Genomic DNA, 25,027 nt, shown 5'->3' with positions numbered 1-25,027 from the left:
AACTGGAAGCTTCAGATTTAGAAAACAACTAACTTATCAATAGAAATAAACTAAATAAATAAATAAATAAGAAAATTTAAAAGATGCTTTCAAATTAGTAAAATCTCATTCCTGGCATCAACTTAATTTTGGCAGCCTTGAGTGCTATAAAACTTAGTATGGTTTTTTTACTTCTTAAAAATATCTGTGGGGCAGTATTACTCCAAAATGCAGAGAAAGAAAAGATTGTGAAGGTAGCAGATAATGATTGTGATGCTGTCATAAAGACAGCATTAGATATGAATGCTAATGAAAAATAAACATCTAACTATCTGACAGCACGATGCTTTGAAGTTTCACTGTAGGGTACATTGGTGCTAAAAATGAAATTCGTAATAAACAAGGTTCTTCCTGTATTTAAATTATTTTTAGATTAATTCAGATGCTCCTTTAGGGCAGTAGAGCCCTTTTTCATTCTGCATGTATGTAATAGCAGGAGAACTAAGAATATTAAAGTGAAGATGTTTAAAAAAACTCATTGGAAATATAACAAAAGAATCTATTATGTTGCCAATATATCAATTTATTAAAAATACTTTTGTATTCATTGGTTCTTTTATTTGGTTATTCATGCAAAAATACCTGTTGAGTCTCTTCTGTATGTGTGCCAGGCATGTACTGCGTAGGATCCGATTGGCCATTATATGGATGTTGGGTTTTGCTCTGAGTGTGATGGTGAGCGACTGGAGAAAAAGACGGGCATAGTTAGACTTGTGTTTTAACAGGATCACTTTGACTCCTAGATTGAAACTAGATGAAGGGAAGAAAAGATGACAGCGAGGAGACCAGCATAAACGGTAATGTATGCATGCGATAGGTTGTCCGAAACAGTAACTGAAGAGTTGTTAGTAAGCATTTGATGTACCCTATTCCAGAATCAGCAATCCAGAGGTGGTTATTTAGTATTTCAAAAGATGCTGTCAAAATCTACATCAGAGCATTTGTAAGTTAGCGATATTAACAACGCAGCACAATTGTGGTGTTTAGGGTGGCTGGGGTCTAGTTAGAAACACTGGCACAAGCCTTTCTACCTTTGCATGAGAAGAGCATAAGGAGTCTGTAAGTCCCGTACTTGTGTCTCCTGTGCTGAGTTTAAGGTCTAGAGCTCGAGCTCCACTGATCCTGGATGTATCTACTGAACCCCACTTCAAAGTTGACGGGTCCTTCTATCAGAATTTTATGTCCTCCTCTCAGGAAACTATTTAGGTCAGAAGCCTGAGGATTGAGGGCTTGGCACCAGAAAACTATGATAGCAGGTTGCATAAGTGTTTTTGTATATCCTTGCTAATAAATAGTGGTATATTTGGCAGAATTTGGTCTAAAATTTGCTTTCTCTGTCACATACCATCGTATAGGCAGTGAGTGGGGGCAGGGCATGTATGGTGGCTAAACTTTCCTAACTATGAGAGACTATTTACCAAAAGAACCCAAGATTTGCTGAGAGATCAAATCAGCTTAGATCCACTCACATCTAATATGATTTATCTCATTTTTTAGTTCAAATTTGAATTCTGTGTGCTTGTGTTCCATGGTACATTTTTCTGTCTAGGTATATTCAAATAATGACATTGCTCTGCAGTTTCCCATTTGAGCTGTCTTTATTAGGTTCTAGAAATATAAAAATGACAGGAAAGAAGTAAGTCACTATGAGTTCTTTGGGATCATGGGTGATTTTTATTCCGATATCTGTATTTTGATGTATTTTACACATGTTCTTGAAGAAACATATATTTTGTTCCTATTCATAAGATACCATTAAAAATTCCTAAACATTGAAAAGACTGTTAAATAACTACTTTTTGTAATTTGAGCATGAACCTAAGTCAACAACTTCCATTAGTTAAGAAGAGAAAGCTTTTCAGTATCTCAGCACATAACAAAATATTTAACAGAAATTTTATATGATTTGATCCAGTGACTGAAAGATAACTGCTTTTTACACCTACAACATCAACAAAAAATCTTTAAAGAATTTGACATTTATTTTAAATTTTACGAATTAGTTATATTTAGATTCATCCTCTGCTTTTCAAAGAAAAAATTAAAATATCTGAAATACAGTAACTTTCTCAAGTTCTCCATTTAACATTTCTCATTTATATAATTACCAGTTGTGTTTTAAAAGCTTCTTTCTTATCTCCTACTTTCAATAAAATATGGCCATTATCAGCCTCAGAATCAATTATAATGATTATTCTTGGAAGAACTGGATGATGGGTAAGACAGTTAATTTCATTAGTTTGTCTCTGGGACTTTTGAATATTTTTAATATTTGCATCTTGAGTCTTCCGCTTTGTAGCAGTCATGACTTGGGGTAAGTTTAAAAAGAACTCTTGAATTGAAATTCATTCCAAAATAATACTTCTGTGTACAAATCTGCTCTGGATTCTAACAGAGACTATGCTCTCTTCCTTAGATAAACAGTTCAATGGCTTACTTTGAATAAAACATGACTTCCTAAGGTTTCATTTATCCACCAAATTATGTGACACTTAAATAAAATCTGCCCATCAGACAGACACCTCTTACCAGAGGTGTATCATCTGGATTCACTTTCTGAAGGGGGCTGTTTTTTTATTCCACAGAAGGTGATTTTACTTTAGTGGTGTAATGGCCGCACTGAAGAGGAATTTCAAGCCAGTCCCTGAAATGTCCAGGTATGGCAGAGGTCTTTAAGTGGGCTTCGTGGAGCCAGAAAAAGATGGATATAGTATCTGCACCTTTTCAGATATCCTAAGATACCAAAATACGTCTGGATAGTAGGGTTGAATTATAATTTTGTTATAGGGTGCTCAAGCTAAGACTGGACTCAAGCAACTTGAAAACATGAAGGCTACAAATTGAAAACTGCATTTAAGATGGGATTGAGAGGAGAATGACATTTTAACTCTTAAAGCAATTTCTCAACTTCTCCAAACTCTGGAATCTGGAGTTGGTATTCAGGTCACAGAATAACTACACCCCCTGGTGGGCATATATGGAAGCCATAATGATTTCACATCGTCCTTTCAAGAGTTGCACTTAACATCCCTCTTTGTTTCCACCAGTTTTTACCCCTACCAATTTATTTAATTTTTTTTTCCAGGGCCCTAGCTTTCTGGCCGACTTATTAGACACTGCCCACGAGTCAGGGTAAATTTGAACTTCAGGCCTTTGCTCTGTCCGCATGAAGGGACAAACCTGATACTGATCAGTTTTGCCCCTAAGAGGCTTTCTATGTCTTAGTCACAAAATAATATAAGCTTCAGCCCCAACAAACCTGGTTTTACACCTGTGGGCCCTGTAGTTGGAGAATGCTTAACTCTTTCACTGTGTTAATTGATTTCAAATTTCTTTTTCAAAATGTGTCAGAAATCCAGTAAAAAACAAAAAGTTGATATTTTGACTATTTTATGCATTTAATAATAACAATTTGAGCTGCTTTGTATGTAAATGACATTATTTTTATGTATAAAAATTTCCTATTGCTATTCATTCTTGAAAAACACAAAAATAGAAAAATGCACATCTGCTTTCTTAAACTTCCCTTCTGGAAGTTTTCATCCACAGTCAGAGGATGGAAATATTAATTCAGCCGTATCTGAACAAAAGGATATGATATCCTTTTGTCAAAAGTCAAAAGTCAAAAGGATATCAGACATGTCACAACAAAAGGGTTTAAGCTGGTCCCTGCATGCTAGGCACCTGGGAAACACACAGCCAGTAGAAAAACCTCTGCAGAAGAACTTGACTATGGAGTCTTTCCATATCCACTTCTCTCTTTCTCTCTCTTCCGCTCTCTGTAGAGTGAATGCGTATTTTTCTTTTATTTTTTTCTGTTACCACCAAGCCTTCAGTATTCAAAGATTTTTGCTTGTTTTGTTTTAAATATTGCAACATAATCTTAATAATATCCTGAGTAATGGAGAGAGGGAATTCTGTTCACAAGGCCAGCTGGGCAGGTATAGAGGGGGGGCAGGGAGTGACTACAGGGTTGGGCAGTGGTGAAAAGGTTGGGAGGGCTGCAACAACTAAAGGATACCACAAACATACGGCAAGAAGTAGTCCCCAGCCACGCTGACTCAACAAGATGGCAAGTGACAGCCGGGATGGGTTAGTGGAACACAGGTAATCGCTCCCTTTGCAGTCCTGGAGGTGTTTGGGGAGTGTACCTTGGTACACACCATCCACTGTGCACCTACCATTGGGGGCACGTGACAGTTAGTCACTAAAGGGAAGAGAAGTCCCAAAGCTGAGGGACTCGAGAGCATGTGGTTTGAAGGAGAAGGTGCTATCTAGGGACTAGATATTTACAAATTATATTTGAAAAGTCAAGCAAATTTTAATTTAAGCACTTAAGTTGATTTCATGTTTTCCTGATAGTATATACACACAGAATTTGTTTAAATACATTTAAATTGACTGCACTCTGTCCGAATGCTATGGTTTAAAACGTGGCAAAAAGAGGTTAAAAGTGCCATCTAGTGGGAAAATGGAGAATTGAGTCGAAAATATTTACAAGCTGATTTTACTTTTTGTTCCCCTGTAAAAACAATAACATGATGTTATACCGGGAGTAATAATACCTTATCTTACATGGTAATAATGAGGTGTATGAAGTGTCATGAGCGGTATGAGGTGTGACAAAGAGTAAAGCACAGGGTGCGGTGTGCAGCTTACAGCAGGCACGCCCTAAGAGGTAGACACTGTAATGTTCTTATTAATTGTATTATTTTTCTTATTCTTGCTAATCAAAATTATATTACTATTATTATTAACAATAGTAATCACTAAGAGTTGGGCTCACTGAATTTTATATCTATGACATCTGTTTGTTCACTTCACTCTGGAGTGTTCACTTTAACTCGTTTTAGATAGAATGAAATGATCATGGTGATACTCTCCATAGGATTGTTTTAAAATCTGCTCAAGAATCTCCTAATTTATGTCAACATCACAATTCCCCACCACTGTACTAGAAGTTGCTGGAGTGTAGAGGAAATAGGGAAGAGAACATACAGATCTAGATTGAGATCTGTAACCCACCCTTGATGTCCATGCTGTACGTGCAGACTGAATAGAAACTGAATGTAAAAGGCCTTTAAATATTAAGTGTGCTTTCTTAGAATCTTGTTTCTTTCTAATATGAACGTAGCAGCAAAGAGAAATACATGCCCTTGCAAAGGGGCTGCTTTCCCATCTCTCTGTTATGCGACTTTCCTTCACATTTATATCAGCACCTGGAGAACGGAGCCCTGTAGTTAGGAGACCTGGGTTTTCTCAGCTCAGCTTTTGCCCCCTAACTCATGGTGTCAACTGAGAGAGGTCCCTTCACACCCTGGGCTTCATTTCTGTGGCTCTGATCACTAGTCTCTTTCCCCTCTTAACAGTTTGTAAGTCCCCCAAATTTCATGCACCAAATATTAATTACCTTTTATTGGTCTCATCAAAGTGCAATAGCACTTGGTCAAGGTGAAAAAAAGAAAAATCAAAAATAGTAGATTGATTAGACATTAAAGCAACTTTGAATTTGATACTCATCCTCCAAGGTAGCTGAGTAACTCTCTTTATGTGAATTTTAATTCCCTCCTGCTACTCGGAAACCATAGATAGAAACGTATAATGCTTGGAATTCAGCTAAATTAGAAGAGTGAGCAAATGGAGCGCCCAAATCTACAATTTAGCTGTACGCTATCTTTATAAACTCCAGCAGAGCCATCAATACACTGCTAGACTCATATACTGATTGTCAGACTGCTAAAGGCTGCCCATCGCATCTCGGATTCTCATTTAATTCCTCATTTACAAAATAGAATCACAATAAAGAAAAATGAACTTTCAAGTCTGAAAAACAGTCCTATCTCGATTGCTGCCATTTTGCAAACACATAGAAACATATATGATGTGTAAATATCATTTTGAAACATCTTTATTAATCATTCCCTCAACCAAGTGGAGTAATGAGCTGAGAAATACATCCAATCCGCAAGTCAAATATCAATTAGTTCAATTATATAGGTATTTCTGCGGAAGAAATTTTTGTTTTGAGTTCTCTTTCCTGCTGTACCATTCTTATAATGGGGATAACTACTTTAAATGCTGGTAGCAAAGACCAATCAGAAAAACCCCATACTTTGTAATGACAAAGGTATTCTGCGTACTTTGTTAAGGTGCCTTCCCGACCAAGGCCATGAGTGACACCCTGATTGTTCTTTTGACAATGTCAGAGCACTGAAATTATCCACAAATTCTCACAGGATATGGAAATTCCCGCTTCTGCACAGCTTAGTGTCCTTTGAAAGATTCTTGTGGCTACGAAGTGTGCAGACATTCTCTGGGGGTAATCTGGTGTAGTGAGAAAGCTGCCTTGGGGGTTGAAAGATAATTATTGACACCTCTTTAGGTAGTGCACATAACACAAACACATGCATGCACAATTACAAGGTCTGACAATTAATTTCATGAACTCATCCTAGAAAAAGCGCTACATATCTCATTGCTGAATATCACTATGGTCTCCTTCAAAGTTACTCCCCTTGGGAAGCCATGCACCAACACCAGTGCGTAGTCCGCCCTTCAGTGCAATTTTGGAACTCTTTTTCTGGAATGGCCATAAGAGCTGTTGTCGTATTACCCGTGATATCCTGAATGTCATCAAAATGACTTCCTTTCAATATTTTCTTCAGGTAAAGAAAGAAGTCATTGGGAGCCAGATCAGGTGAGTAGGGAGGGTGTCCCAATACAGTTATTTGTTTACTGGCTAAAAACTCCCTCACAGACAGAGCCATGTGAGCGGGTGCATTGTCGTGATGCAAGAATGGTAGAAAGAAGCAATTTCATGCTAAGATTTTTCAGTCGCAAATTTCTCTTATCTAGAAAGTCCTAGGCTAGCGTTTACTTTATATTAAACACACGGAAATGAATGAATGCTCTTTAGAGCGCACGCATTCAAGAGAGAAAGAGAGAGAGAAATAGAAAACTAGATTCAGGGAACAGGAAATTCTCTTTGAGTTTAGTTCTGAACCAAATGCCCAGGACAATGTACAGAATATGATGTACTTTTATAGGAAAGAACTCCCCTGGGGATATGTGGACATTTAAATGGGAAAGTGGAATAGTACACAGTCAAATAGCCATGTTCCTACACCTATTCTGATGCTGATAGACCATGAGTGGCTCTTCCTTTTTGCTTTTTTTCATTACAGATAGAAATTTAATTTAGTAAATAGGATAATTTACATTTTAAAAAAATACTAAAATACCAGTGATAGATTTAATATGTGTGTGAGGAGCATGGGGAATGAGTAAAAATAATAATGGTACTGACTCATTGAAAAAATGAGCAGCTGTTAATATCTGCTGGTCTCCAATTATGGAGCCTCCACATAGATGTCTCTGGTGGGTGACATGATATGCAAAGTTATATGCCAATCTGAATAGATACCATTCCTCCAACAATTCTGGGCTTGATTTTGGATGTATACTCTACAACAGAAGGATGGCAATGAGTAGCTTCCTAAATTTTCATTTTCCATCAGTAGTTATGCTCCTTCAGGCACAAAGGGAAGAAGAGCTTCCCTCGGTTCAATAATTTACCATGACCTTGAAGAAACTTTATCATCAAGTTGGCAAAGCAAAGCATACACACAAAAATTGAATGACTAAGTCACCTAATAATTACATGCCCCAAAGAATGCCTCAGCTGGTACTACAAGGCAGTCTTATCTTCCCTCAAATGATAACCCCGACGATCCTTTTAAAGCAGAGGTTGTCAAGTGTTGCCCCCCCTAAGACCAAGAGCATCATCTTGGAATTTGTTAGAAATGGAAATTCTTGAGCCCTAACTCAGACCCAGTGAATCAGAAACTGGCAGTAGAACCCAGTAATCTGAATTTTAATCAACTCTGCTAAAGTTTGAGAATTACTGTTATAAAGTTGAGCACCTCCCACTCAGTTTGCAGTCTATGTCTAATTTCTCCCCTGTCCCCTTCTACTTGGGCTGATCTTTGGTCTATCACTCCTGTTCCACCTACATCCAAACCTGGGCTGCTGTTCTATTTGTGAACTGCTTCTGCCCTTTGGTTTTGTTGATAGTCTAGGGATCTTTAGATCAACTCTTGATCAACGGCTTTGATTCAGAGTTACCCTTGGGTTTCTGTCATTTTTGGCTGCCCTGAACATACTCCATTTTATTTATACTTCTTGGGATGTCAAACACTATCACCCACCCTCTTGGTTAGAGCCATGGCTGAATATGCCCCAATAACCTAGACAGAATGGGAATGAGGTGCTCACAGACATCATTATTTTAGAGCAGCAATTTTTACTATGTCTGCCAATTAGGTTTGTGAACTTGTCACTTACATTGGCAGTCCTGTACAAACAGCTCGGTAAGATTTCATAACCTTGGTATATCAGTGTCTCACAGCTGTATTTGTGTCAATGTTTGATGGTATCTTGCTGAGTAGTGTTCATTATTGTTGTTGCGTGTTTTTGTGTGCTGTCGTGAGAATGTCTGAGCTCGAATTAGAGCAATGAACAAACATTAAATTTCTTGTTAAACTTGGCAAGAGTGGAAGTGAAATCAGGAACATATTAGTCCAAGTTTATGGGGATAATGCCATGAAGAAAATGGCAGTGTACAAATGGGTTAGACGTTTTTCTATGGGGAGAGAACATGTTACTGATGAAGAGAGGTCAGGGCAACCAGTAACAAGCAAAACTGATCAAAACATTGCAAAAATTCATTGAATTGTGTGTGAAAATCATCAGCTGACTGTGAGGAGCATAGCAGACCAAGTAAACATCAATAGAGAGATAGTTAGGAAATCTTAAGTGAAAATGTTGGCATAAGAAAGGTGTGTGCAAAAATGGTCGTGAAGGAGCTCACCAATGAACAAAAGCAAAGGAGAGTCGAAGTTTGCCAAGACTTTTTGAAGAGGCAAGACGATGTTTTAGGCCATGTTATCACTGGTGATGAAGCAAGGGTGTACCAATATAACCATGAAACAAAGTGTCAAAGTGCACAATGGAAGTCAGCCATTCTCCACGACCAAAAAAATTCTGTCAGTCCAAATCAAGAATCAAAACGATGTTGCTAACCTTTTTTTGATATGAGAGGGATTATTCATTATGAATTTGTACCAACTGGACAAACTGTTAACCAAGTTTACCATTTGGAAGTGCTGAAAAGGCTGCATGCAAAAGATGAAAATGATCTGAACTTTTCGCCAACAATTCATGGCTCTTGCATCACGACAATGCACCAGATCACAGGACACTGTCTGTGAGGGAGCTTTTAGCCCATAGACAAATAACTGTATTGGAACATCCTCCCTACTCACCTAATATGGCCTCCAACGACTTCTTTCTTTACCCAAAGATAAAGGAAATATTGAAAGAAAGACATTTTGATGACATTCAGAACATCAAGGATAATACGATGACAGCTCTGATGGCCATTCCAGAAAAAGAGTTCCAAAATTGCTTTGAAGGGTGGACTAGCCCCTGGCATCAGTGCATAGTTTCCCAAGGGGAGTACTTCAAAGGTGACCATAGTGGTATTCAGCAATGAGGTATGTAGCAGTTTTTCTAGGATGAGTTCGTGAACTTAGTTGTCAGACTTCGTATAGTTCAATGTGCATGTGAATCACCTGGTTGTCTTTTAAAATACAGATTCTGATTCAGTTTGGAACAGGGCCTGAAATTCTGTCTAGCAAGCTCCCAAGTGTCGCCAATGTGTTATGCCCAGACCACATTTAGAATAGCAAGTGGCTCAAGGGAACTTCGTGTCCTTAGCTAAAGGATGAGTGTTAAGTTAGCAGAGTCACTAGTCAAAAGCCAAGTCCTAGATGGTCCATTCACTAGTTTTATAACCATAAAACAACTTCTGTAGGTCTTTCTTTCCTCAACAGAAAAATGGGTGTATAATTCTAAGGCAGACTCCAAACAGAATGAGAGGGCAGGAAAAGAAGTTTTGAAGGAAACGCCAGCTGGTAGCAGGCTGAGGTAGGAAGTGTGATGTGTTTGTGAAAGCCTAAACAGGAGGATACACTGAGAAGCATTCTTATTTGAGAGTGAATAGGGTGCAGTTTAGTTTTACAGAACCACTTTGAAGATTTTGACTATATTTTGGAATTACTGGGAAGCCCTTGTAATTTGCAAGGTGAGAAGTGGCATAGAAAGCAAAGTTTAGGAAAATTAATAAGTAAGCAGTAACCAAAATATGTATGAACAGCTCAAGAAAGACTTTAGTAGGGATGAGTCATAGGTCTTGATGTTCATTCAATTTGGCTTCTCAGTTCAAACAAAATTCGGAAAATATCTATGTATAGCATTAAACTTTGTGTTAAGAAATGTGTCTGTTGAAGACAATTGTTCTGTATCTTCAGAGAGTTAAATTATATTGTAGATAATTGACAGTATAAGACACAATAAACATTTCTATTAGATATTCCCTTTCTATTAAGATACTGTTTTATCTACTAGAGTAAAGCAAAACCTACTTATCTAGTTACTCTTTATTCAGAAGGTGCATTAAAAAGACATAGATTTTATTTTCCCTTATCTTATATTTTCTACTTCAGCTATTAATCTATACCTGATATATTCTGTGAACTTTACAGGCCAAAGTCCATAAATTCAACAGCAAAGAACATAATGAACGAAGAAGTGTAGGGAATGAATTCTGCAATTTAAGGCATAAGTGCTAGTCCCTATTTTATAAAGTATGTCAACATCGCTAGCAACAAAATTTGCTAAATGTCCCTTCTAAAGCTCAGTAGAACTAAGACAACAGAGTCATTATAAATACTCTTTCTTGTCTTAGGTGAACTTATTTTGAAGAAAACAGAGAATGTATGAGATATGGCTTATAGATTAGCTTTTTTTTTAATTTTAATTTTAATTTTTTTTATTAGTTTCAGGTGTACAAGACAAGGTAATACTTAGACGCCCACCATCTACATCCCTCACACTGTGAACCCCCCCCCCACCCACATCCCTCCGACCTCACACCCAGCCATCACATCACACACATAAAATTACAGTTGGCATTCATTAATGTTTAGCCTCTGGTGCACAACGCCATGATCAGGCATCCACACCATCTTCTTTAAAAAGCTAATCTATACCGTGTGGATGGTATAGATTAGCTTTTTAAAGAAGCTTGAGCCATCCAAAGATTCCGATCACAGGTCCCAGATATTAAGCAATAAAAGTCTACAAATATGTGGTTTTATGCAAATCAATAAATACTGAAGGCATAATAAGTGTTATGGAATTTTAGGGAGGAGTGTGCGTGTTACGTTCTTTCCTGTTGGGGATTCCATCCCTTTTTTTATTCTGTTTGCCCATAAACTATCCCTTGCTGCAATTCTCAGAATTGGCCACTGGAAAAGAAACACTGCTGATCTGATTTTTGTTCTAATTTTTATATTATATGTCTTGTTTAACCTAGACAACCTTTTTATTTCTATCTACCACACTCATTGTTACAAAATGATAGGGTTTTATCATAAGTTTTGCCAATATCCATAATCTGCCGATATACAGGATCAGAAAGAATGAAGATCCCTGAAAAGTAGCTACTCAAGTATTTCTTGAATAGATATATAAGTTTTCAAACATATGGTGATTATTTATGTTTCAACTAAAGGTCAGGTAATGGCTAATAGAAAGAAAATGAATAATTTGATTACACAAGATTCTGGTTGATATTTCAATTATAAAGGGTAATAAGAAAGGTAGTTGGCTTTGATAACGTAAATCAGACATAAAAGTGTTGGTTTACCCTAAGTCATCGAATACCAGTTGTAAGATATTTCAAATTAAAACACATATTCAATTAATACTAGGCAATGCAGTTTAGTCAAAGCCCGTGATTTACCTTTGAACCATGGTCAGCCTGGGTGACAGGAGTGAAAATAACAGAGAATTGTACATTTGTTTTTTTACTAATTTTATCCCCTCTGTGGCTATTATTGACTATTTTATTCATGATGTATTAAGTATAAAATAACTTCTACAGATGTATTTTTCCAAGTGACATTAAACTCACCATTATCCATTTTACATAACCTTATGTATATCGAGAGATGCTTCCTCTCCCATGAAGTATTTTATCTGGAGATCCATTTGAAGGAAGTTTTCAGTAACATTTACCTCTACAGGTTGAAAACAAAAAGTGTAAACGTAATGCACCTCTCAAAGAGGTGGGACAGGAGCACCCATGTAACCTTTCTTGTACCTTACTTTCCTCTGTTGCACGATTCTTGAGATGGAGGATAGGTAAAAAGTTGGCGGTGGGTGGTGTTGGTACATGATTTTTGCAGGCTTCATGCCCTTTCATATCATATCAAAGATGTCCTGTTCTTCTCCCAAGAAATCAGTGTCATGGTCAAATGAAGGACGATAGAGCACTGCACAGCAAATCACTTATCAGATACAAGGCACAAAATCTTAGACTCATCACTCTCCTCAGATTTGTTAATCTCCATCAGAAGAAAGTGCTTTCATTGTTTACCAGGGACGCTGTGCCTGCAGTTTTGTAGACTGAAACCAGAAAGAGTTTTGTTCTTTTGAGTGTGTGTAGATGGTAATCTGCTTTTAGATGTTTTAAGGAGACAAAGATTGTTAACAGTAAAAATAAAGGGAAATATAAATATGTCATATAAAACATATCAAAGAAAAAACACTTCTTACAGCACATGATGTTTAATAGCAAAGATTTTCTCGTTTTGAAACTACTCTTCGTGTATCACCGTCAGACGCCAGGATTCATAGGTTGTAGACACATTTTCAAAACTAAACCACCTGCCTCCATAAAAATATTCTGAACTTACTCTATTGTCAGTGTCCCTAGCATCTTCCTTTTTCATTTTCTTTCTTTTAACACTCCCAGCCTACCTCAAAGATTCACAGATTTTTATGCTACCTAGAAATCTCCCATCCAGACGGCTGCAATCTTAGACAGGGATAAGTGAAATTGATAGCAGACTCCACACCCAGGCAGCATCTTCCTGGAAGACCATAATTTTTCTTAATGAACACAAAATCAAAGTCAAGAGCACTGTTGTCCAGTTGAATTTTCTTCAATGATGGAGATATTCCATGTCTATGACATCCAATATAATAGCTATGTGGCTATTGAACACTGGAAACATAGCTAGTACATCAAAGAAAATGAATATTTAGTTTCATTTCATTTTAATTAATTTAAATTTAAAAAGTCAATTCTTGGCCTGTAGTATCCATATTCCTCTGTCACCCTGTATTGAGGATCAAATGTATTACTCCTCTTTTAGGTATTGATTGTGAATTTTATTTTTAAAAAGGAAGGAAAAAAGAGCAGTGATTACAGAAAATAACATATTACAAAAGCATTTTTCTAATTTCTGAAATTTATAATGCCCCAAGACTCAATCTTTGAACCTCCTTTCTTCTCCAACTGTATTCAATCCTTTGATGATCTCACAAGTTTCATGGCTTTAATTACCAGCTCGTAACACCCAAACATAGATCCAGAGGGTGAAACCCTCTTCTTAGTTTCAGACTTTCATTTGCAATGGTCAATTCAGCATTTTTCTCTGGACACAGAATAGGCATCTCTACCCTCTTAAAATCTGTTCCTCATGGAGTTGTCCACATCTCAGTCACTGGCATTTCCATCCTTTCAATTCCTTGGGCCAAAAATCTTGAAGCTATCATTGACTCTTCCCTCTCTTTCAGAGCCAGCATTCAATCCATCAACAAATGTTATTGGCTCTATGCTGACAACATATCCCAACCTGATTACTTCTCTATCACTTCCATTCTGGTCTAAGTAGGGCAGGGTTTTTATCTACTTAGTTCACTAATGGTACCTCCAATATCTAGAACAGTGCCTGATATGTAGTAAGCAACAAATAAATTATATTAAATTTGTTGCGTAAATGAAAGTAAGAGATATATTTTCATGTGCTGGAACTAGTACTTCTGAAATTATATCCTCCCTCAAGGAAAACCAGGCTTGCTTGATGGACAAGGAACTCGAGGGCTTACCTTAGTTGGATTGCTCTGAGAAACCTCTCTCCCAAAATGAGCAGCCAATTCAAGCAAATGGCAGGGGCTCTGAGAATTTTGATGTAGATAACATATAGAATCTAGATTTTGAAACAGACTTAAGATTTTTTTTTTTTTAGTGAATCTTGTTAATGAAGGACAACAACCCAAGCAAATGTCCCTTTAATTATTGAAAGAAATTCCCGATGCCTTAATATGGTTTCTCATGTTAATACTCATCAGGAGAGGAACAATTCTCAAAGTTCCCTCCACCTCTGCCCCTAATCCTCCCTAAACTACAGAAAATCAAGAATCCCTGGTAACACTGGATTTGTGGTCAGTATTTGGAGAATGGAAAGGGAGAAGAGCTAGAAATTCTTCTGTGCAACTTTTACCTATTTATACAGACATTTTGATTCAATTTGTAGTTGCTCAGAATTTTTCATGATGGATTTCAATCAGCAGTTTTAAAAAGAGAACACATTATTCTTAATCTTAACTCCTTACCTTGCAGATTCTTTTGGCCATTCTTGAGAAAAGAAGGTAAAAAACAAACAAACAGTTGAGATCGTTGAGTACAAAGGCTTCGACAGACAAAGGCATCTGGAGCTGTGACACTGTCAGTGTTACTGTCTGCAAACACAGCACTAAGGAAGATGACCCTAATGGAAGCTGTACAACAGAAGAGACCATGTTGAGGAAATCAACTTACCAAAAGAATCAGGAAAATCCCAATCATGGTATTTGTAAATTCCATAGAAAAAAGTTGGTTAGGGGCTGAGTGAGGAATGTATAGGTGGAGCACAGAGGATTTTAGGGCAGTGAAATTTTAGGGCAGTGAAAATACTCTGTATGATCCCATAATGATGGATACATGTCATTATACATTTGTCCCAGTGCATAGAATACACAACATCAAGAGTGAACTCTAATGTCAACTCTGGACTTTGGGTGATTATGATGTGTTAATATATGTTAATCAATTGTAACAAACATACCTTTCCGGTGGGAGATGCTATGCATGTGCCGGAGCAGGGGGACAAAGAAAGTCTCTGTACCTTTCCCTCAATTTTGCTGTGAACCTAAAATTACACTAAAGAAATAAAGTCAATAATAATTTTTTAGAAGTTTGTTTATCTCAAGAGTTTTCAAAACTATTTTAATTAGGAAAACTGAAGTGACTATTTTAAACTTTAAATTCAAACATACACTCTAATTATATAAGACATAATAAAAATTTTCACATGAAGAAGGTAAAAACAATAGTTGGGTCTACTTCATCAGTGAGCATAAATTGGTATCTTAACTTAGGCCCATAATACATATGATCAGTAACTATTATTTAATGGTTAAACCACCTCATTAAGAAAATAATAGTTACCTAGATTAGAAAGTGCACAAGTGAAAAACCAGACATTATTTCATGGAGCTTCATTATTCTGGTTGATATCCCCATTTAGGTGTACTTCAATAGACAAATGTTACTAAATGAAAACAAAAATGGAAAGAAAATGTTTTATTCTTCTAAATGCAAGTAAGAAAAACCATAAGTTGGTGAGAAATTCCCATTTAGAGACTGCCTTGGCATTATAGCTAAGCAATTACTCTGGGAAGCACTGATCTGAGAGGCTACGCAAGTGGACTTGAGTCCCTACTCTGCCAAGACCTGGTGGTCCTGTGAATTTGTCAACTTTATTTTTTCATCAGTAAAATGACAACATGAGAGGAGTGGTGACATGAAGAATAGGAGTGTAAGCCCATCTCAATTTCAGCATTTTAACTTTTTAAATGCCTATCGACTTCCAATTTTCTGGCTTGCTTATATTGTGTTAAGTGGTAGACATAGAATATGTAAAAAGATGTAGTTTGAGGGGAACTAAAGTCAAAAAAGCTTGAAAATGAAACATGAAAGCTTAATTATTAATTCAGCGTTGTTTTGTTTTATCATTGTTGTTTAAAAAATATTTTATTAAAAATATAGCTAACATACAATATTACATCAGCTTCAGGGGTACACCATACTTATTCAACATTTATATGTCTAAAGAAGTGATCTCCATGATAAGTCCAGCAACAACCTGACACTGTACCACGCTATCACAATATTATTGACTGTATTCCCTATGCTGTACATTACATTCCCATGACTTATTTGTTTTATACCTGGAAATTTGGACCTCTTATTCCCCTCCGCTTTCACGCCCTTTTTTAATTTATCAGTTACAGTTGACATTCGACATTATTTTATATTAATTTCAGATGCATAGCATAGTGGTTTCACTTTTACATAATTTAAGAAGTGATCCCTGACTAGACTTGTACCCACCTAGCACTATACATAGTTATTACCATATTAGCTAAATTCTCTATGCTTTACTTTATATCCCCATGACTATTTTGTAACTAACAATATGTACTTCTTAGTCCCTTCACCTTTTTCACACTGCCCCCAACCCTCTTCCATCTATCACCCTAACAAATCTAGTACTCATTTGACACCATACATAGTTGTAAAAATATTGACTATATTCTTTATGCTATACCCTTCATCCCCATGATTACTGTGTAACAACCAATTTGTACATCTTAATCTCTTCCTTCTTTTTTCACCCACACCCCCAACCCACCTCCCATCTGGCAACCATCAATATGTTTCCTGTATCTATAAGTTTGTTTCTGTTTTATTTGTTTATTTTGTTATTTAGAGTCTACATATAAGAAAAAATCACTTTGCATCTGTCTTTCTCTGTCTGACACTCCATTCAGCGTAATAACCTCCAGATCCATCCATGCCACACCAGATGGCAAGAACCCATTCCCTTCCATGGCTGAGCAATACTCAATTATATACATGTACCACCTCCTCTTTATCCATTCTTCCATCAGCGGACATCCAGGCTGCCTCCATATGTTGGTCATTGTAAACAATGCTGCAATGAACATATGGATGTACATGTCCCCTGAAGTAGTGTTTTGGGTTTCTTCAGATAATTACCCTGAAGTGAGATTACTGGGTTCTCCTTTTATAGCCTTTGTTTTAAAGTCATTTTGTCTGCTATAAGTATTACTACCCCAGTTTTTTTTCTAGTTTCCATTTTTATGAAATATCATTTTCCATCCCTTTACTTTCTGTCCGTGTGTGTCTTTCAATCTGAATGTCTCTTGTAGAAAGGATACATAAGGGTTTCGTTTTCTTATCTATTCATCTCTCCTATGTCTTTTGATTGGAGCTTTTAATCCATTTACATTGAAAGTGATTATTGATAGATATGTAAGCTAGTGCCATTTTATTTTTCATAATTTTGATTTTTTTCCCCTTCTTAAAGAGGTCCCTCTAATATTCCTTGTAGTACTGGTTTGGTGATGATGAATTCCTTTGGTTTTTTCTTGTCTGGGAAACTCTTTCTCTGTCCTTCGATTTTAAATGATAGCCTCAAGTAGTATTGGTTGTAGATCCTTGCTTTTCATCACATTGAATATTTTGTGCAATCCCTTCTGACCTGAAAAGTTTCTGTTGAGAAATCAGCTGACAAACTTGGAGGAACTCCCTTATAAGTTAGTAGTTGCCTTTATCTTGCTCCTTTTAGGTTCAGCTCCTTAAGGTTCAGCCACTGATAGAGTCTTGTGCCCTATGCAAGTTGGGTGAGGCAGGGCCTCAGAGAACCATTAGAGTGAGAAGAGTTGTGGTCACCAGGTTAATGTGAATTCTCATTTAGTGCCAGGGCTGAACCCGGAACTACTCAGCAAAAGTCACTGCCTGCCTGGGGCCTGCAGGCTTCAAAAGTTTTCCAAGAAAGTGTGAAATTCAGGCAGGGCTGACTGCTCTTAGAGAAAGTGTTTCTGGTGTTGGGGGAGGGGTCCCAGTAAATCAATAGGGTGAAGAGAGTGGAACTCAACAGGCCAATCAGATTCAGGTTTAGCTGTGTGCGGGCAGGCTCAATACATTAAAGATGGCGCCTGCCTGCTGGCTGCACAGGAGAAGGACCACTCACAGGGAAAAGGGCAACAGTCCTCCATCCCTTGCCTCAAGGCCACACACCTCAGTCTGCCCTCCCCCCTTCACCTCTGACAACCCCCTGAGTCACTGTTCCTCTGCTGGAGCCCAAGGTAAGTGCTTGTGAGTGAGTGAGTCTGTGCGCAGGCCATTTAAGAGGATGTCTGGTTTCCTGCAGCCTTCCATCCCACCCAGATGGCTTGAATCCCCACTGTTTTTCACAGCCAAATGTTGTTGGGGCTTCTCTTCCCAGCACCAGTTCTCTGGGCTGGTGAGGTCAGTGTGGGCTGGAGTTCCTTGCTCCTCCTGGGAGAACCCCAATGGCTGAGCTATCCTTGATTCTCATCTGCTACATGAGGTGTGGGGCCCGTACTGTGTTTCTGCCCCTCCTATCAGTCTCGGCATGTCTTCTTTATATCATTAGTTATAAAACTTCTGTTCAGCTGGACTTCAGATGGTTCTCCAGGTTGATTGTTGTATAATTTAGTTGTAATTTTAATGTGTTCATGGAAGGAAGCAAGCACAGTGTTTATCTACTCGGCCATCTTGGCTCTATCCTATCATTGTTTTTGAAATAATTCTTTGATGCTTTATTTGCTTTCCTCTTCTCCTTTTTTGATGTGGAGAACTGAATGTTAAAATCTAAATACTAGTCATTTGTACTTACTTTTCTTCATTGGATTTCAGAAAACTGTAGTTTACTGTACAAATCTAAAACATCTCAAATTATTTCTGAAGTTAACATTTTCCCTAAATATTTTTTAAAAAGTGAACGCAGATTAATCATTAGAAATCAGATTCTTCTATATTCTTATGCAATAGATTTGTCCATGTAGTATTCAAAATCCAGCATGGGACAGATTAAAATATTTCCATAGGCTTCAGTTATTTTGTCTTAGGTAATGAACTCTTATTTGGAGAAATATGAGTATGTATTTCTTTTTTATTTTACAGGGTCAAATTATAGCATCCTTTAGGCTAGAAAAGGGTCAGGGCAATTTTAACTGTTTGAAAATTGCCAAATTAAAAATGTAGCACTTTCTGTGAAGAAAACTATAAACACTTGTTATAGAAATGTCTCAGGGGTTAAACATAAATTTTGGCATCGTTGATGAAAAAAAAAATGAATCCCCATTTTGCTTTCCGTTGCATAATCTAATGTCCGTGGCTTACTCAACAATACTTTGTGCTTGGAAAGCAGCTCGTTGGTGAAAAGGTGACAGTGCGTGTCATTCGTGTCTCTCTCTTGGCACTCCCGAGCATCCTTGGTGATAGAGCCAGTATAGTCCATGCCCTTCATGGCTAGATTGACATACACCTTTTTTTTGGAAGCTGGAAATAAAAGGAGAAATTATGGTTATCTTTCAGACGTGAGGATTCACTCCAATAGTTTTACCCTAACAACTGTCACTTCTTCCCACTCTTCCACTTTTCCTCAGAAGTCCTTTGTTTTTATTTTAATTTGCTTAATTCTTGCTCTCACATGGAAGCAGTAAAAGAATGCTGATGCCCTTCTTATATTGCAATATTAGACTTTTAAACTCTTGTTTCAATTTTCTAGCCTCTCTTACCTCCTTAGCTCCACTGATTGACTGATTCACTAATTAACCTATTCAAGTGTCTATTTCACTATTAAGACAAGTGTTATCTCAACACTTGCCTCCTTTGATTTGAATTAATATTTTTAATGTGGATTTTCACATAAAACTTTAAGTTGGGAAAGAGAAAGAAAAACGAATGATGAGAACTGATGTAATATATGTCCTATGAGAGAAATTTTAATAAACTATAATGGAGGTGGGGGGCATACATGTATGCTGGGTTTTGCTCTACACTGAGAGAACTTCTTTAGGTGACTTTATTTCCATATAGCAGGGTTTTGTTTTATAGCCATAAAACCATACCAGATGTAACTACATGTATACATCAAAATAACAAGCATTTATTAATTTTAATAAAATATCTTACAAATTACTTGGTGTAGGCATTGCTTGAAAGAATATCCAGAAATTGCTCCTGTTATATTCACCCTTGGCAGTGATTTGTAACACTGTCTTTTAGGATGCAAGTAAACCTGTGTTTTTTTTGTGTGTGTTTTTTTTTTTTTAAAGTAACATTACTAGGGGGGAATTCATGTTTTAAAATAATGGGTCTTAAAAGTCAGCACACAGAAAGTCAATGACAAGGAAACAAATAACTCTATCTTATGCCAAAACAAATATTTTCTTAGCAAGATGTGAGTTTGCTTTTCATTCCAACATCCCTACATTTTGTTTAATATCTGAAATAGTATTTAATTTTTTCTGCTGATAGATTTAAATGATGATCTTCATGCTTGGCACAATTCATCAGAAATGGGAGTTTATTACACACCTATTAGAAGAGCTAAAACAAAACAAAATAAAACAAAACCAAAATGCTGACAGTGACAAGTTCTGGAGAGGATACAGAGCAATGAGAACTCTCAAATGTTGCTGTTGAGAATTCTGAATGGTTTGGCTACTTTGGAAAAGTTTTGCAATTTTTTTTTTCTCTTTCCTCAGAAAAAATGAGTATCTCATCATGTGTAAATGTTATATCACTTCCAGCCCCATTGTCAGTATTATTCAGCTTCAGCTTCAGGTGTACACTGCAGTGGTCAGGCACCTACACCGTCCATGAAGTGGTCTCCCTGATAAGACAAATGCCATCTGATACCCTACAAAGTCTTTACAACATTATTGATTTTATTCCCCAAGCTGTCTTTCGTATCCCCATGGCAATCTTGTGGTTACTCACTGCTTTCTAATCCTCTCACCTTCTCCCTCATCCCCACGACCCTCCCATCTAGCAACCCTCAGTTTTTTCTCTATATCTCTGAGACTGTTTCTGATTAGTTTGTTCATTTATTCTATTCTTCAGATCCACATATAAGTGAGATCATATGGTATTTGTCTTTCTCCGTCTGACTTATTTCACTTAGCATAATGTTCTCTAGGTCCATCCACATCGTTGCAAATGGTAAGATTTCATTCTTTTTTATAGCTGAGTAATATTCCATTGTATAAATGTACCACAGTTTCTTAATCCAGTCGCCTACTGATGGGCATTTCAATTGTTTCCATGTCTTGGTTATTGTGAATAGCACTGTAATAAACATAGGGGTACAAGAATTTTTTTGAATTAGTGTTTTGGATTTCTCTGGGTAGATACCTAAGAGTGGAGTTCCGTTTTCAGTTGTTTGAGATACCTCCATACTGATTTCCATAGTGGCTGCACCAATCTGCATTCCCACCAGCAGTGCACAAGGGATCCCTTTTCTCCACATCCTTGCCAGCACTTGTTTGTTAATTTTTTATGATAGCCATTTTGACTGGAGTGAGGTGGTATCTCATTATGGTTTTTATTTGCATTTCTCTAATGATCAGTGAGGTTTTTTCATATGTCTGTTTGCCATCTGTATGTCCTCTTTAGAAAACTGTCTCTTCATGTCTTCTGCCCATTTGTCCTCTTACGTCCTCTTTAGAAAAATGTCTCTTCATGTCTTCTACCCATTTGTTAATTGGGTTGTTTGTTTTTTTGGTGTTGAGTTGAATGAGTTTTTTTTTTATAAATTTTGGATATTAACCTCTTATCAGATGTGTCATTGACAAATACCTTCTCCCATTCAGTGGAATGCCTTTTTGTTTTATTGATGGTTTCCTTTGCTGTGAAAAAACGTTTTAGTTTGATGTAGTCCCATATGTTTATTTTTTCTCTTACTTCCCTTGCCCAAAGGGATATATCAGTAAAAATATTACTAAGGGAAATGACCGCAAATTTTCTTCCTATATTTCCTGCTAGGAGTTTTATGGCTCCACATCTTACATTTCTGCCTTTAATTAATTTTGAATTTATTCTTGTATATGGTGTACAGCTTCATCGGTGGTCCAGCTTCATTTTTTTTGCATGTGTCTGTCTAGTTTTCCCAGCACCATTTATTGAATAGACTGTCTTTACCCTAATGTAAATTCTTGCTTCCATTGTCATAGATTAAATGACCATCTAGGCATGGATTTATTTCTGGGTTTTCTATTCTATTCCATTGATCTACTAACATCCCTACATTTTAAAGATGACATATAAAACTATTTCCTAACAGGAAACAGGAGTGGGCAAACTATGGACTGTTGGTCAAATGCAGTCCTCTGCCTATTTTCGTATAGCCCATGAACTAAGAGTTTCTATACTTTTAAATGGTTACATTTTAAATGGTTATGTAAGTATTTATATGATATCCTTGATTTTAGTCTCTGGATCCATAGAGTCTAAAATATTTATTCTCTGCCTTGTTAGCAAAAGGTTTGCCAGCACCTGTTGTAGATTCTAGAATAGTAAGTTTTATAAGTTCAGGATACTATGTAAATAAATATCTATGAACGCAGCCTTAATAACCAAGGATGTTGATAACTTAATTCTGCAGCAAGGCTTTATATTGAATTTTTATGATCAACATAAAAACAAAAGCGGTGGGTGGAATGCTCTAAAACTTTAATAATATGGCTATAGAGACAAAACCACCAAGTGTAATTTGTGAATCTTTATAAGATTCTGGTTAATAGCTATAAATTACATTTGGGAGACAATTGAGATGATATAAAGAGATTATTGCTAATTTTTATGTCTTTTGTGTATAATAATGTATGTTGAAATATTTAGGGGTAAACTGTTACGATATTTTCAAATTATTTCAAAAGGTTAAACATGTACACATATATAGATGGGTAAGGCACAAATCGCAAAAAGTCTTGATGGTGACAGTGAATCATCGCACTACTCTTTCAAATTACTTTTATAAAATTTAATTTTTGCTAGTAAAATAGTTGAGGAAAAGTACCAGTTTAAATAGCAATAATCATTTGAAAAACAAAGAGCAAAATGCCTAAGAGGCATAAAAGTACAATTGAGACCACAAGGGAGGCAGGTAAGCCCTCACTGAGTTGTATCTATTCCTCCCTGATCTGCCCCAAACCATCTTTATATTTAATATTTCACTTGAAGGAGAACATTTTTTTTCCAATTGTTAACATTAAAATTGTAGATGCAAATTTATCCGTAGGTAATTGTCATGTAAAATCTATTTTTTTTTCTCTATGTACAAATGCAAACATTTACCAATTGGTAGGATCCTCAGATGGTAATTCAGCCATAAAAGTGAAGAATACATATTTGGCTGGTGGATGCAGACAACTTGGCAGTGCTTGGCGCTTGGTGTCAAAACAGTAATAATGCCTCCTCCTTGAAAGTAGATGTCTTTGACCAGCTTAGTCACACATTCTGTGATGCAATACATGACATGTGTTATTGTGGAGTTTAGTGGAAACATATCTCATTAGGTAATAATATCACAAAGGCAAGCAAAGTGGATTTACTTAACGGGAAATATCCCTGCATTTGAAAATCAGGGCAATCAACACTTTCATGTTAGTTTATTAAATGAGCAGCCTCAGATAGAAAAGAAAATCACAAAAAGGCACATTTGCCTTAATGGAATTGTGCTTATGAGTGATTGTCTCAGAGACGTAGGTGCTTTGTGGTACTTGAATCATCTCTCAGATCTTTACTGGCAAAAGATGCAATTTAGGATTCTGTCCAAGTCTAGAATGGGTCTCCTGCTTTTCCCTTTGCCTGTTGCTTTTCTCTGTCCAAACTCCATGTTTGTGTGAAACAAAGGCTGCAGCGTGATCATTAATGTTCAATGGCCCTGGATGTGATAATGTATTACATCAACTCGCTATTTAAAATGGGTCATTTTAGTATCGTGTTTCCCCGAAAATAAGACCTAACTGGAAAATAAGCCCTAGCATGATTTTTCAGGATGACGTCCCCTGAACATAAGCCCTAATGCATCTTTTGGAGCAAAAATTAATATAAGACCTGGTTTTATTTTCAGGGAAACACAGCAGGAACTTTAGTCTCAGAAAATAATTAAATCTCTTTCAGCTAAAACCACATATAAGTTAAAAAAAAAGCTAAGTTGCATAAAATTAAAAATACTTTCTGTTTTTAGGACAAGATATCTAATGTTCCAGATTGTGGCTTTTTGGGTCATTATTATTTAGTCACTGAATAAAAGGTTGTAGTTCGTAATCTTGGTATATTCTCATTGAGAAGTACTATTATATAGCCCTTCTAAATATATGTGTATATATATTTATAACAAAACATAATATATGCGTAATATATACACAAATACATATAACAAAAATAAAAATATTTTGGGCATAATAAAATATAACTCAAGAATTTATTGTAGCAACAATCAACATACCTTATCAATATGTGGGGAAGCATATAGGTACACAGCAATCAAAATTATCACTAGAAGCTTATAGGACTGAAGTGGTTCATGGACTTGGTTGGGGGAAAATTCCATCTTTATTTTCACTAACCTCTAGTTGAAATGTGGTGTGTCCTTCTACTATTTATGTAAGCAACCAACCACATCAGTGCTCACAGTTATTGTGGCTTTGTTGTAATATAAATCACAGATTTAAAAAGAAAACACTACAGTTGCAGATATCTTCATTTCTTTTTCATACCTTACTACACAACTAGGAACTCCAGTATAATGTCTAATGGAAATAAAGGTGGTAATTCTTGTCTTTCTCTCAACTCCTAGGGGAAGTTTTCAGTATGTCACCATTAAGTATTTGGTTTCTTGCAGATTTAGTTTTGGATTTTTGTTTGTTTTCTTTAAGATATTATTTTACAGATGAGGAAAGTTCCCTTTTATTTCCAGTTTGCTAAGTGATCTTATCATGAATGAAATTTTATCAATTATTTCTGCATGCGTTAATTTTTTAATTATTTTTATGTTTTATTATAGTAACATGTACCTCTTCAGATTTTTTTCATGTTTCCTACTGAAAGTCTCTACCCACTAAACATTTAACTGCCCATCTCTTCTCTCCCGAAACCCTGGCAAGCACCATTCTACTTTCTATCTTTATGAAA

General features: G+C 36.5%; 1 pseudogene across 1 annotated transcript; it reads right to left on the bottom strand.

Annotated features, from left to right (window-relative positions):
• Positions 1-407: 407 nt before the first annotated feature.
• Positions 408-23,363, bottom strand: LOC308496868 (coagulation factor XI-like; annotated as a pseudogene). The gene is made up of 10 exons: positions 23,186-23,363; positions 20,021-20,126; positions 19,236-19,384; positions 14,566-14,705; positions 12,542-12,651; positions 12,271-12,437; positions 12,077-12,182; positions 7,342-7,503; positions 622-722; positions 408-480 (listed from the first exon to the last, which is right to left on the bottom strand). The product of its transcript is annotated as a coagulation factor XI-like (transcript).
• Between the last annotated feature and the right edge of the window lie 1,664 nt (positions 23,364-25,027).

The sequence above is a fragment of the Rhinolophus hipposideros genome (assembly GCF_964194185.1).
Source record: "Rhinolophus hipposideros genome assembly, chromosome: 4".
Classification (NCBI taxonomy): Eukaryota; Metazoa; Chordata; class Mammalia; order Chiroptera; family Rhinolophidae; genus Rhinolophus; species Rhinolophus hipposideros.
The sequence above is the reverse complement of the archived record's forward strand: the minus strand, read 5'-3'. Positions and strand labels throughout refer to the sequence as shown.